The following is a 15,796-nucleotide window of genomic DNA, read 5'->3' as shown; positions in this document are numbered from 1 at the left end:
TTAGGGGCTGATGGGCTTGTAGGTTAATTTCCCATCATCTTTGCTGTTGTGAACAGTGCATAATACAAAGGGTTGCATATTGAATGCTGGCTGAATTTTATCTACATATATACCTATATGTGGGATATCTGGACCATATTGTAGACATAGTTTTAAGGGATCACTTTAGCCTACATACTGTTCCCCCACAGTGCCTTATTAATTTACACTCCCAGTGACAATGTATAAGAGTTCTCTATTCACCACATATTCTTTTTTTTATTTATTTTAGTATTTATTGATAAATTTTGTATTTACATTTCAAATGATTTCCCCTTTTCTGGGTCCCCACTTCCCATAAGCCCTCTTCCGTCCCATAAGCCCTCTTCTGTCCCCCTGTTCTTCCATCCACCCCTTCCTGCTTCCCTGTTCTGGAATTCCCCTATACTCTTGCACTGAGTCTTTCCAGAACCAGGGGCCACTCCTCCATTCTTTTTGGACCTCATTTAATTTGTGGATTATGTCCTGGGTATTCAAAGTTTCTAGGTTAATATCCACTTATCAGTGAGTGCATACCCTGATTGATCTTTTGAGACTGGGTTACCTCACTTAGTATGATGTTCTCCAGCTCCATTCATTTGTCTAAAAATTTCATGAATTCATTGTTTCTAATGGCTGAATAGTACTCCATTGTGTATATATACCACATTTTTTGTATCCATTCCTCCGTTGAAGGACATCTAGGTTCTTTCCAGCTTCTGGCTACTACAAATAGGGCTGCTATGAACATAGTGGAGCATGTGTCCTTATTGCATGCTGAAGAATCTTCTGGATATATGCCCAGGAGTGGTATAACAGGGTCCTCAGGAAGTGACATGCCCAGTTTTCTGAGGAACCGCCAGACTGATTTCCAAAGTGGTTGCACCATCTTGCAATCCCACCAGCAGTGGAGGAGTGTTCCTCTTTCTCCACATCCTTGCCAACAGCTGCTGTCTCCTGAGTTTTTGACCTTAGCCATTCTGACTAGTGTGAGGTGAAATCTCAGGGTTGTTTTGATTTGCATTTCCCTAATGATTAATGATGTTGAACATTTCTTTTTTTTTCCGATATATTTTTATTTACATTTCAAATGATTTCCCCTTTTCTAGCCCCCCACTCCCCGAAAGTCCCATAAGCCCCCTTCTGCCCCCCTGTCCTCCCACCCACCCCTTCCCACTTCCCCGTTCTGGTTTTGCCCTATACTTCTTCACTGAGTCTTTCCAGAACAAGGGGCCACTCCTCCTTTCTTCTTGTACCTCATTTGATGTATGGATTATGTTTGGGGTATTCCAGTTTTCTAGGTTAATATCCACTTATTAGTGAGTGCATACCATGAGTCACCTTTTGAGTCTGGGTTACCTCACTTAGTATGATGCTTTCTAGCTCCATCCATTTGCCTAAGAATTTCATGAATTCATTGTTTCTAATGGCTGAATAGTACTCCATTGTGTAGATATACCACATTTTTTGCATCCACTCTTCTGTTGAGGGATACCTGGGTTCTTTCCAGCATCTGGCAATTATAATTGGGGCTGCTATGAACATAGTAGAGCATGTATCCTTATTACATGGTGGGGAATCCTCTGGGTATATGCCCAGGAGTGGTATAGCAGGATCTTCTGGAAGTGAGGTGCCCAGTTTTCGGAGGAACTGCCAGACTGATTTCCAGAGTGGTTGTACCAATTTGCAACCCCACCAGCAGTGGAGGAGTGTTCCTTTTTCTCCACACCCTCTCCAACACCTGCTGTCTCCTGAATTTTTAATCTTAGCCATTCTGACTGGTGTAAGTTGAAATCTCAGGGTTGTTTTGATTTGCATTTCCCTAATGACTAATGAAGTTGAGCATTTTTTAAGATGCTTCTCCGCCATCCGAAGTTCTTCAGGTGAGAATTCTTTGTTTAACTCTGTACCCCATTTTTTAGCAGGGTTGTTTGGTTTTCTGGAGTCTAACCAAAGGGGCTGAAAACATCCAATGGAAAAAAGATAGCCTTTTCAACAAATGGTGCTGGTTCAACTGGAGGGCAGCATGCAGAAGAATGCAAATTGATCCATCCTTGTCTCCTTGTACTAAGCTCAAATCCAAATGGATCAAGGACCTCCACATAAAGCCAGACACTCTGAAGCTAATAGAAAAGAAACTGGGGAAGACCCTTGAGGACATTGGTACAGGGAGAAAATTTCTGAACAGAACACCAATAGCGTATGCTCTAAGATCAAGAATTGACAAATGGGACCTCATAAAATTACAAAGTTTCTGTACGGCAAAGGACACCATCAAAAGGACAAATCGGCAACCAACAAATTGGGAAAAGATCTTCACCAATCCTACATCAGATAGAGGGCTAATATCCAATAGATGTTGAACATTTCTTAAGGTGTTTCTCAGCTCTCCGAAGTTCTTCATGTGAAAATTCTTTGTTTAGCTCTGTCCCCACTTTTTAATGGGGTTATTTGTTTCTCTGGGTTCTACTTTCTTGAGCTTTTGTATATATTAGATATTAGCCCTCTGTCGGATTTAGGGTCGGTGAAGATCCTTTCCCAGTCTGTTGGTTGACGTTTTTGTCCTTTTGACGGTGTCCTTTGCCTTACAGAAACGTTGTAGTTTTATGAGGTCCCATTTGTCAATTCTTGATCTTAGAGCATAAGCTATTGGTGTTCTATTCAGGAACTTTTCCCCTGTGCCCATGTCCTCCAGGGACTTCCCCAGTTTCTTTTCAATTAGTTTCAGTGTGTCAGGTTTTATGTGGAAGTCCTTGATCCATTTGGAGTTGAGCTTGGTACAGGGAGATAAGAATGGATCGATGAGCATTCTTGTGCATGCTGACCTCCAATTGAACCAGCACCATTTGTTAAAAAGACTATCTTTTTTCCACTGGATGCTTTCAGCTCCTTTGTCGAAGACCAAGTGACCATAGGTGTGTTGGTTCATTTCTGGGTCTTCAATCCTATTCCATTGATCCGCTTGCCTGATATTGTACCAATACCATGCAGTTTTTATCAGTATTGCTCTGTAGTAGAGTTTAAAGTCTGGGATACTGAATCCCCCTGAAGTTCTTTTACTGTTGAGAATAGTTTTAGCTTTCCTGGGTTTTTTGTTATTCCAGATGAATTTGAGAATTGCTCTTTCTAGCTCTATGAAGAACTGGGTTGGGATTTTTATGGGGATAGCATTGAATCTGTAGATTGCCTTTGGCAAGATGGCCATTTTAACTATATTAATCCTGCCAATCCACGAGCATGGAAGATTTTTCCATTTTCTGAGATCTTCTTCGATTTCCTTCTTCAGAGATCTGAAGTTCTTGTCATATAGGTCTTTCACTTGTTTGGTTAGAGTCACCCCAAGATACTTTATGCTGTTTGTAGCTATTGTGAAGGGGTTCATTTCCCTAATTTCTTTCTCAGTCTGCTTATCCTTTGAATATATAAAGGCTACTGATTTGCTTGCGTTGATTTTTTAGCCAGCCACTTTGCTGAAGTTGTTTATCAGCTAATAGTTCTCTAGTAGAGTTTTTAGGGTCACTTAAGTATACGATCATATCATCTGCAAATAGTGATAGTTTGACTTCTCCCTTTCCAATTTGTATCCCTTTGACTTCCTTATGTTGTCTAATTGCTCTAGCTAGGACTTCAAGAACTATATTGAAAAGATATGGAGAGAGGGGGCAGCCTTGTCTAGTCCCTGATTTTAGTGGGATTGCTTCAAGTTTCTCTCCATTTAGTTTGATGTTGGCTACCGGTTTGCTGTATATTGCTTTTACTATGTTTAGATATGGGCCTTGAATTCCTGTCCTTTTCAAGACTTTTAGCATGAAAGGATGCTGAATTTTGTCAAATGCATTTTCAGCATCTAATGAAATGATCATGTGGTTTTTTTCTTTGAGTTTGTTTATGTAGTGGATAGCATTTATGGATTTCCTTATATTGAACCATGCCTGCATCCCTGGGATGAAGCCTACTTGATCATGGTGGATGATTGTTTTTATGTGTTCTTGGATTTGTTGGACAAGAATTTTATTTAGTATTTTTGCATCGATATTCATAAGGGAAACTGGCCTGAAATTCTCTTTCTTAGTTGGATCTTTGTGTGGTTTTGGTATCAGCATAATAGTGGCTTCAAAGAAGGAGTTGGGTAGTGTTCCTTCTGTTTCTATTTGGTGGAAAAGTTTGAAGAGTATTGGTGTTAAGTCTTCTTTGAAGGTCTGATAGAATTCTGCACTGAAACCATCTGGTCCTGTGCTTTTTTTGGTCGGAAGCCTATCTATGACCCCTTCTATTTCTTTAGGGGTTATGGGTCTGTTTAGATGGCCTATTTGATCCTGGTTTAATTTTGGTAATTGGTATCTGTCTAAGAAAATGTCCATTTCTTCCAGATTCTCCAGTTGTATTGAGTACAGGTTTTTGTAGTAGGATCTGATGATTTTTTGAATTTCCTCGGTTTCTGTTGTAATATCTCCGTTTTCATTTCTAATTTTGTTAACTTGGATACTTTCTCTGTACCCTTTGGTTAGTCTGGCTAAGGGTTTATCTATTTTGTTGATTTTTTCAAATAACCAGCTTTTGGTTTTGTTGATTCTTTGTATGGTTCTCTTGGTTTCTACTTGATTGATTTCAGCCCTAAATTTGATGATTTCCTATCTTCTCCTCCTCCTGCGTGAATTAGCTTCTTCTTATTCCAGGGCTTTCAGTTGTTCTGTTGATCTTCTAGTGTATGCTCTCTCGAATTTCTTTTTGGAGTCACTCAAAGCTATGAGTTTTCCTCTTAGCACTGCTTTCATTGTGTCCCATAGATTTGTGTATGTTGTGCCTTCATTTTCATTAAATTCTAAGAAATCTTTGATTTCTTTCTTTATTTCTTCCTTGACAAAGATATCATTGAGTAGAGTATTGTTCAGTTTCCATGTGTATGTGGGCTTTCTGTTGTTTTTACTGTTACTAAAGACCACTTTTACTCCATAGTGGTCTGATAGGAGGCATGGGATTATTCCAATCTTCTTATATTTCTTGAGGTCTGTCTTGTGACCAACTATATGATCTATTTTGGAGAAGGTACCATGAGGTGCTGAGAAAAAGGTATATTCTTTTGCTTTGGGATGAAAAGTTCTATATATATCTGTTAAGTCGCCACATATTCAACAGCATGTTTTGGTCATAGTAGTCATTCTCGGTAGAGTGGGTGATGTCACATTGTGGTTTGAGTCAATAGCTCTTAACCCAATTACGTTAGGGTTGTTAACTCACAGACTAGTGTGTATGTCATGTGAATACATGATATAGTTTTCACATAGGTCTGATATAATTTTCTCATGTAACTAATGTTGAAATATAATTCTCTCCTTGGAAGCAATAAAAGGCTATCTCTCTTAGCACACTAAGCACAGTGCCTCTGCTTCCAGCAAAAATAAGAGAATTGTCTTTGAAACTGAAATATTTAAATGAAATTTCTTCTTCATCCCCATTGATGGTAGGAGGTTGCATTTAATATTTTTTCACTTTGCAGGAAAACTAGAACCTCAAGCCCAAGAGGCTGTGATGCAGTCTTCTTCAGAGCAGGGCCGGAAAGATAGGACTCTTTCCAGCTAAAAACCACTCTGAATGATTAAACTTCCCAGAGAGCAGGTGTTGGGTTCAGCAGGGTCCTAATGCCAAGAGCACATTTACATTCAAATTAAATTGTACATAATTAGAATTTACTTCCTCCATGTGGAGATGTCTCAGTGTAAGAAAAGAAAATAATCTCAGTCCCCACTTATGCAAACTGTGAATTCGATTTTATATGTGAAACACCCATCCTGGCCTTGCTAATGAAGAGACTGAATATTAATTAGCTCAATAATTTTCCTCTGGAGTGCTACTGCGTATTTATCTTTCCATTAATTTTTCCATTATTTACCATATATTCTATTATGAAAATAAAAAGCCTAGTCACATATGCAAAAGAGTGACTGTAAATAAAATTATTATGTTAGACAAAATCATTCTTTTTTAGAGAAAAATTTAAAGACAGGATGTGTAAAGCTCCTCTCCACCACCTTCCTCCAACATGCTACTGATGCTCTTACCAAAGTTACCTTTGCCTCACTGTGAAGTCTGATTGTAATTTCTCAACCCTTAAGCCAATCTAATCCCTCCCCCACACTGACACTGAGACTATTGAAGAATAGTGTTGTCTTTCATCTTTGTGATCATCTTTCTCTCACGATAAAATACCCAAGATAATATATTTATAAGATTAAAGCTTTATTTTGATATACTTTTGAATGCTCAAGTCCAGGACTATTCCATTGTTTTAGGCCCATGAAGAGACAGCACACATGTCAGGGCAGGAACATGTGGCAGAGTAAAGTTCCTCGCTTCATGACCAGGAAGCAAAGGAAATACAGAAAGCAACCAAGTTCCCACAATTGCACTCAATGACACTCTACCATGACCTTGTCCTGGCTGGGTTTGTGAGCCAACTCGACCCAAGCTGAAGTTTCTGATGAGAGGAAGGAGCCTCAGTTGAGTAAATCCTGCTGTAAAGCATTTCTTAATTAGTAATTGATGGGGGAAGGCCCAACCCATAATGAGAAAGGCCATCTCTGGGCTGGTATTTCTGGATTCTATAAAAAAGCAGGCTGAGCAAGCCAGGAAAAGCAAGCCAATAAGAAGCACCCTTGCATAGCCTCTCTATTAGCTCCTGATTCCAGGTCCCAGCCTTGTTTGAGTTCCTGTCCTGATTTCCTCCAATAATGGACTATGATCTGAAAGTGTGAACCAAATAAACTCTATTCTCCCTGCCAGGGACCTTCCAGGTATCACAGGGTTGCTAAGGAAGACAATGGTGGGGATGTTAGAAATTGCAGTGGCAAAATTGTGCTTGCTAGCGCAAAAGTAGCTTTTGGTAAACATTTTCTTTCTGTAACTCTTTACTCAGGCCACAGACCACTGGCTTCTGGTGATTAACAGCTGCTGTTTAACAGCCCTGGGATAAAGGAAAGAATATTCAAGACTCAGAGATACTCTTTGAGAGCCAGACAAAAAGGAAAAGAAAGTCACAGCCACGTATACAGAAAATCTTTGCACAGGCAGTCTACACAGACACATACCCATTCACGCATGCACACACACACACACACACACTAGTTGGACCTGGACACTTGTCTCATGAGCACCACAAGTGTTTACACATTCTTACATACATACACATATAACTACATACATTTGTAAAGACATGTACATACATACATTTGGATACCTGGAGTAGAATCCGCCAAGCACACACATACATTTCATGGATGGATGGGACAGAGCCCCAGATGCTACCACCTTATTATTCCTTTTCTTTGGCCTTTTTATATTTTCTTATATAAAAGTTTTTTAGAATATTACTTTGTAGATAAAATGGTTCACGAACCAAGAATCACAGAAGAATTTCTATGGTTAAGTTAAAAGCAGCCCTTCATTCTATAAACTCACTATATGTTCGAGGCAACAGTTCACATGGCTTTGCATCATCATAGTGCATACCTGTGACTTCATTCTTTGATATAACCTAGAATGAATGTCTTCTTGATCACAAATTTGTCTCAAGCCTATTTTTCTTTTTAGTATAATGTAGTAGGATTTTCCATGTCCAATTAATTTAATGTTTTATAGAACAAGAGGCCTGAGATTGCACAGGGAAAAGGAAGGTGGAGTGAGGAGTCACAAAGACAGAGACAGAGGAGACAGGCAGATGGGAAGGAAGCAAAATGGAGAACGAACAGGATGACTCAGATTCCACAGGCTTTTAAAAAGCCACAGGTAGATTTAATATCATATAGGAATAGAATAATTGAGGTTACTTGTCTAATCTAGGTGGGCAGCTTATACTATTATCAATTGACCCTGAATTTATTGTGTTGGCATCTTGTGTAATGAGAATTTATTGATATATAATCTGATTGGTTAATTATAAGCTTCTAGGGTTTTGATTTTACCAGGTTACTGGGAATAGTGACAGCTAACTGAGAGGGGCCGCAGCAGCAAACCACCAAGGGAGCTTAGTGAGTCTGGTACGGATGTTTCAGGAATTCACAACCAAGGGAGACCACTGAGTGGAGAACACCCCACGGGAGCAATATGGCCTACCAGTGCCCAGCATACGTGGCAGTTTGCCATTTCTCTTTTATTATTATTATTATTATTATTACATATTTTCTTTATTTACATTTCAAATGTTATCCCCTTTCCTGGTTTACCCTCTGAAAACCCCTTTTCCCATCACCCTTCCCCCTGCTCACCAACCCACCCACTCCTGCTTCCCTGTCCTGGCATTCCTCTATACTGGGGCATCGAGCCTTCACAGGACCAAGGGCGACTCCTCCCATTGATGCCCAACAAGGCCATCCTCTGCTATATATAAGGCTGGATCCATGAGTCCCTCCATGTGTACTCTTTGGTTAGTGGTTTAGTCCCTGAGAGTTCTGGGGATACTGGTTGGTTCATATTGTTGTTCCTTCTATGGGGCTGCAAACCTGAGAAGCACCTAAAGAGATGTTCAACATCCTTAGTCATCAGGGAAATGCAAATCAAAACAAGATTCTACCTTAGATTCCCTAAGATTCTACCTCACAACAGTCAGATGGCTAAGATCAAACACTCATGTGACAGCAGATTCTGGTAAGGATGTGGAGAAAGAGGAACAATCCTTCATTGTTGGTGGGATTGCAAACTGGTAAAAAACACTCTATAAATCCATTTGGCAATACATCAGAAAATTGCACTATGTACCAAAAGGAGCCTGTTATGGTTGTCTTTTGGAAGGGCCCTTCCAGAGCCTTACAGATACAACGGTGAATACTAGCAGCCAACCAGAGGACTGAGCACGAGGTTCATAATGGAGGAGTTGGAAGACAGACTGGAGGAGCTGGGGGGGCGGAGGGTTGCAGCTGGGAAGAACAACAATGTCAGCCAACCAGATGCCCCAGGGCTCCCAGGGACTAATCCATCAACCAAGGGGTACACATGGTTCCAGCCAAAAGATTGGCAGAGGAATGCCCTGTCCAGCATCAGTGGGAGGAGAGGTCCTTGGTCCTGTGAAGGCTCAGTAGATCCCCCAGCATAGGGAAATCAAGTGAGGGGTCATGGGAATGTGTTGGGTGGAGGAGCATATTCTTGGTGGGAGGATGGGTTGGGGTTTTTCGGGGAGGGGGGAAACTGGGAAGGGGTATAATATTTGAAATGTAAATGAAAAATATATTCAATAAAAATGATTCATTAGAAATAGAAGAAGAAAGAAAATTGCACATAGTACAATCTGAGGACCCAGCTAGACCACTCCTGGGCATATACACAGAAGATGCTTCAAGATATAATAAGGACACATGCTCCACTATGTTCATAGCAGCCTTATTTATAATAGCCAGAAACTGGGAAGAACCCAGGTGTTCCTCAACAGAGGAATGAATACAGAAAATGTGGTACATTTACACAATGGAGTACTACTCAGCTATTAAAAACAATGAATTCATGAAATTCACAGGCAAATGGATAGAACTAGAAAATAATAATCCTGAATGTGGTAGCCCAGACAAATACAGATGGCAGGCACTGGCAGAGCCTCTCAGGAGACAGCTATATCAGGCTCCTGTCAGCAAGTACTTGTTGGCATCTACAATAGTGTCTGGGTTTGTAACTGTATATTGACTGGATCCCCAGGTGGGGCAGTCTCTGAGTGGCCTTTCCTCCAGTCTCTGCTCAACACTTTTTGTATCTCCTCCAATGGGTATTTTGTTCCCCCTTCTAAGAAGGATCTAAGTATCCACACTTTGGTCTTCCTTCTTCTTGAGCTTCATTTGATCTGTGAATTGTATCTTGGGTATTCTGAGCTTCTAGGCTATTATTCACTTATCAGTGAGTGCATACCATGTGTATTCTTTTGTGATTGGGCTACCACATTCTGGATTATTATTTTCTAGTTCTATCCATTTGCCTGTGAATTTCATGAATTCATTGTCCCCTCTGTCTCCATGTCTGCAACTCTTCGCTTTGTCTCCCCTTTTCCTGTCCAATCACAGGCTTCTTGTTGTATAGATAATTAAACTAATTGGAAAGGGAAAATCCTGCTACAGTGTAATTCTAAAAGCTATTAGTATTCCTTATAATTTCAGCCTTTACTTACTATTCTATGAGGAGTGGGCACATTCTGTTCTTTTCTGACTTTATTACATCTTTCTGTCAAAACAGCTGAAACTATCTCCCAAAAAACTTTCTTTCTAAACTTATAAAATTGGAAATTTTATAAAGTCATTGATTCATCTAAACAGCATTAATTCATGAAAGTTCATCTTCATATTGATCTGCAGGAAATTTGCTCAATAGGGTGGGCTAATGCTCAGGATTTATTAGGCTATGTAATGATGATAGGAAAGGCACATCAGCAGTAAGAACCAATCCTGGAATGAAGTCTCTTGAGACCTTGCCTCTCAGAGCTCTCCCATCATAGACCATGCAAACAAAACAAAACAAACAAAACAAAACAAAAACAAACAAATAAACAAAAACAGTGGGCTACCTCCAAGAAAGTCACCTGCTAGCCTAACCCTCTCCTAGATGGCTCCTGACACTTCCCCATCTTTCTTTATGGTCATGGTGTTTCATCCCAGCAATATAAACTCTAACTAGGACAAACCTAAAGACCTCTCACAAATTTGCTGCTATTAAATGTTCCACTGAACTCACTAGTAAACTATCCAAAAAACCATTTATTGCAAGAGTCTTTGCGAGGCATTCAAGCTCCAAGCTGTATCAACCTGCACTGCCTATATTGGCTGTTCCTTCTCCACTTACATGGCTGTCACTTATAATTAATTCTCATATCTTGTTTCTCTTCTGTATATCACTCATAAATGTTGCGGTTTCTTCAGATATTTGCCAGCTGGAATCTCTATCCAGCCTTTACTGTGTAATCACACTAGGATTTTTGACTCATTCTTTCCCAGCCCCTTCTACTTTCCTGTCTTCCGGGCCTCTCAATTATCTGCATGCTCCTCCCTAGAGCTACCATCTGAAAAGGGGAGATTAGCTATACATGAATAGCTTCCCATTCCATGGGGAATGTAATTTCGCATAAACACTGGTCTCAAATTTTATCAATAGCATCTTTTTAGCATGTGCTTCTGACTCATCTGCTCATTGCCTGACATGCCTTCAACACTGCTTTATCCTTCAGCTATGAATTTACATATCCATCCAGGCATTCTACTTGTGTGCATGTTTTTCAAGTTCATACTATTCTTCTGTTTGCCTCGTTGTTTTGTCCATATTTTCATTTCTTGCCCAGATCCTTGTGGTTTACTTCCTAAACCAAATCTCTTCTGTGAGGGCAAATTCTGATCATGAACTTGATTAGACTAAGTGATGTCTAGAGCATTAGTGAGAGACACCTGCTGGTATTGTTTGTGGGGATGTTTCTAGAAAAGATTAACAGAGGGAAGAAGACACCCAGTGACATTAGTAGCACCATCTCACAGGCTGGGTCTGAAAAGAAGAAAATCAATTGAGTGTCAACACTTCTTTTTCTCCGTGTCTTAATGAAGCCAGATGTGGATCAGTTCACACTGCCAAAGCCACACATTGCAATTAATTTGGTCTTTTCTTCCTTGTCATGATAGATTGTGTCCTTTTAAACTAGGAGCCAAATGCATCACCTTACTGTAAGTTCTGTGGTCATCTATTTGTCACAACAATGAAAATGTTACTAAGACCTCCTCCTTTCTACCATGTACATGGAAGGCAAAATGATGCTCATGACCTAGTCTCTGACATTTTGGATATGTTGCCTTTTGCTAAAAGAGTTTGCAGTTGTGATTATCTGCAAGGCTGAGGACCTTGGGGTGACATGCTAAACCTGGGTTTTGTGGGAAAGTTGAGTTAAATACTCAAATCTAATAAAAGCAGAAATGTTTCTCGACTATCATCAAAGAGAGATACGACTTTGTCAGAAAGGTCAGAGAGTGGCAGCTTCACCCTATGAAGATGGAAGCAGGAGCTATGAGCTAAGGAATGCAGCTGGTCCCCAGAAGCAGGACAATCAAGGCATTGTGGTGACTCATCAATCTGTCATATGGTAGCGTGGAGCGTCCTGGGAGCATGTGTCTCATTTCTTAAACCATGAAGTTGTTAAATAGTCCTGCACTTAAAATGTAGTCAGAATAACGAGGGTGATGTCACATATACCGTGAGACATCAAGAGAATATAAGACGCATCCAAAGCCTTCGCATGTGCTAGCTTGAAATATCTTGATAAGACAAAGAAAACTGACCAGGTTTAAGTTTTATTGTGGGAATGAAGTAGGAACAGGGTGACAGATCCACATACAGATTAGAAACTGGCATGGTTTCATCTTTCCACAAGAATCAAAAAAGAAGAAACCAAGACCTTTATATCCTTTTAAGCCACTGTCTGATACATAAACAGGAGAAAGTAAGGATGAAACTTAAAAAAAATATCAGTAGTCAAACACTAAAGGAAATGGAACCAAATTATTTCCTGTGTGCCAAGCATATAGCCTAATTGCCTACCATACATGAGATCCTAGTTGAAGCTATAGTTCTAAAAAAAGAAAAACCTAAAGGGATTATTTATTCCAAAGGGATCTGGGTCACGTGAGGGATGTTGCCATGTGGAAGTCTGAGAATACACTTACACAGAGTTCCTATGAAGACTACAAGTCTGAATCACTGTGTGTGCCACATCTAGTTTCACAGTTTTCACCCAAGGGTACAGAGGACCAAAAAAGCACACCCGTGAAACATTTCCATATTTCAGAGCTAGGTTTCGGGAACTTGAAGCCAAAGAGCACATTTCACACTGTGCACTGTACCTGTGCATGTACATACATGTGTACACACATAGTGGAGTGCAGATGGACATGTGTGCATTTAGCTGAGCCTAGTAGTCAACCACGGATATCATAATGCTGTTAACATCCATTTGGGTTTTTTTTTTTTTTTTGAGATTAAGTCTCTCATTAACCTATAACTTAGCAAGTACATTAGCTTTCCTGGCCAGTGAGCCCTAAGAATCCAGCTCGCTGACTCCCAATGCTGAGATTATGAATTTAGAAGAACTCACCCACAAATTTTATACTATCTCTTGAAGTCTAATAAAGGTCCTCATGTATATACTGCAAGCCTGCTTGCTTTATCTCAATGCCAAAAAGGCTGTAAAGTTGTATGGAAACCACAGCCATCACCTACTGCCTATAATCAAACAAACTAGTATCTACATAAGAAAATAGAAAACACAAGCCACCAATCTTACTTAGAGACATGCACAGCAAACCCAGCTCTAAGATATCCTAATATAATAAAAAAAAATGATAGTATTATTCAAGGCTTTGTTAGTCATCTACCTTCGAAATGTTCTGTGAGTCACAAACAGAAAAGCTTAACACAACAGGAAGTCATACAGTTCTGGAGGCTGGAAGACTGAGGCAGAGGTACCTATAGAAATAACACTTACCAAAAAAAGAAAAAAATAAGACTTGCTGACCTCTTCTTAGCTTCTGGTCCTTGCTGACAATCTTTGTAGCCCCTCGGCTTAGAACCCACTAGCAGCACTGCCTCCCTTGACATTTAAAGTTCTCTGTGGGTGTCTACCCATTTAGAACCATTTCTGTATAAAGAGACTAGCCAATTCAGATGAGGATCCCACTACTTTCCTGTAGGATCTCACCTTAAACATTTATATTTGCAGAGACCTGAAGTCCCAGATAAAGGCACAATACCATGCATTTGGGGAGCAGGTCAACAAAAATAGCGGTCACAACTCAATTCAAGAGAGAGCTTATTTGTAAACTTAACAATGTGAGATACCAAAAGATTGGCTTTTAATTACTCAATGTTTTGTAATCCCTTATAGGGATGGTATTGAAATTCTAGCCCTTGCTCTCCATAAATGTTCAGCCTATTGATGAGGCAAGCATAGAAGCAAGTGAGCAGTACACAGTCAGTCCTGATGGAAGTGCATGCCTCATTGCAAGGAAGAATGAAACTTAAAAGACGAAACAATTACAAAAATATTACCAGTCTAATAAAAGTTCGAGCAAACACAATCACCCTAAATTCTGAAATGTCCAAAGCTCAAGTTCACAACTTGCATTTCTCCTGAAAATAAGAGCTAAGATTCTGAAATACTATACATTTTCCTCATAGAAAATACAGTTTATGACATAGGCAGATGACTCCATGCCTTAGGAGGCAGTCTAAGATGCAAGCCAGAATCCAGTCACCAGTGTCCACATTGCTGTGTCATGGGAAGGGGTCAGGTTGTCAGCCTGAAAAAGAAAACATCACAATAGTACTTTTACGTTTTCTGGCAGACCACGTGGTTCCTGACCCATGATTGAAGAAAGCATCTGTTCTTTAAAATATGACTCTGTGAATTTAATGCTTCTGGTACATGCTTTGAGGTACAACATCACAAAATAAAGACAAGCAGTTTAATTTGCTATTAAGCAAAAGGAAGAAAATAACAATAACAAGATGTCAAATCTGCTGCTCAGGAGTACAGATGGTTTGATCCTAAGTCATACCCAGGAAGCCTCTGGAAACAGAAGCCTGTGGTAACAGAGGTCACATATCCTTAGACACAGACTGATTGCAGCTTATGCCCAGCCACTGACCGGGTCAACCAGCCTGCCTCTTGCTTTTCTCAAATCTTTCTCTCTGAGCCCTGAAATTCTCCCTTTCTCTCTTTTCTCGCCCACTCTTTGTAGTCAGTCTTCTCCTCAGCATCAGAGCATAAGAGCCAACCACTGCTTCCCAGCAGTTGTCTTGTGTCCATCCTGTGAAAATGTTTCCTTCATTGTTTCACACCATACTCCATGAGAAAATGCTCTCTCTCTCTCTCTCTCTCTCTCTCTCTCCATGACCCTAACCAAGAAAGTACCTGGTGCCAGAAATGGGAAAGGAAACACTTTTCCCCAATTCCAGAGAGAGTGGAGGCGCTTCTCATGATATTCTACAGAGTAAGTTAGTGTAATTTTAATCTTAGGCAAAGACATAAAGATATCCTAAATATGTGCTTTTTACACCATAGCATGTGATGTCATAAAAGGGAAAGTTTTAAGAGGAGGCAGCGGAGGAAGGCAGGGGAGAAAATTACAAAGAGGAAAAGTCAACGAAACCAAGAAACACCCTCAAAGATGACATTTGTGAACTCTACTACTATACTGGATGGTGAAATATAGGACAGGAATATAGTCTGTAAGATTAAAATCAGAGGAGATATAGGAACCTCTGGAGTTTTTAACACTATTGCTCTGTAGTATTGCTTGAGGTCAGGGATACTGATTCCCCCAGAATTTCTTTTGTTACTGAGAATAGTTTTAGCTATCCTGGGTTTTTTGTTATTCCAGATGAATTTGTTAATTGCTTTTTCTAACTCTGTGAAGAATTGAGTTGGGATTTTGATGGGTATTGCATTGAATCTGTATATTGCTTTTGGCAAAATGGCCATTTTAACTATATTGATTCTGCCAATCCATGAGCATGGGAGGTTTTCCCATTTTTTGAGGTCTTCTTCCATTTCCTTCTTCAGAGTCTTGAAGTTCTTGTCGTAAAGATCTTTCACATGTTTGGTAAGAGTCACCCCAAGATACTTTATACTCTTTGTGGCTATTGTGAAGGGGGTCATTTCCCTAATTTCTTTCTCAGCCTGCTTATCCTTTGAGTATAGGAATGCCACTGATTTGTTTGTGTTGATTTTATAACCTGCCACTTTGCTGAAGTTGTTTATCAGCTGTAGGAGTTC

This window comes from Apodemus sylvaticus, chromosome 13 (assembly GCF_947179515.1).
Source record: "Apodemus sylvaticus chromosome 13, mApoSyl1.1, whole genome shotgun sequence".
NCBI lineage: Eukaryota > Metazoa > Chordata > Mammalia > Rodentia > Muridae > Apodemus > Apodemus sylvaticus.
Note: the sequence above shows the minus strand (reverse complement) of the source record.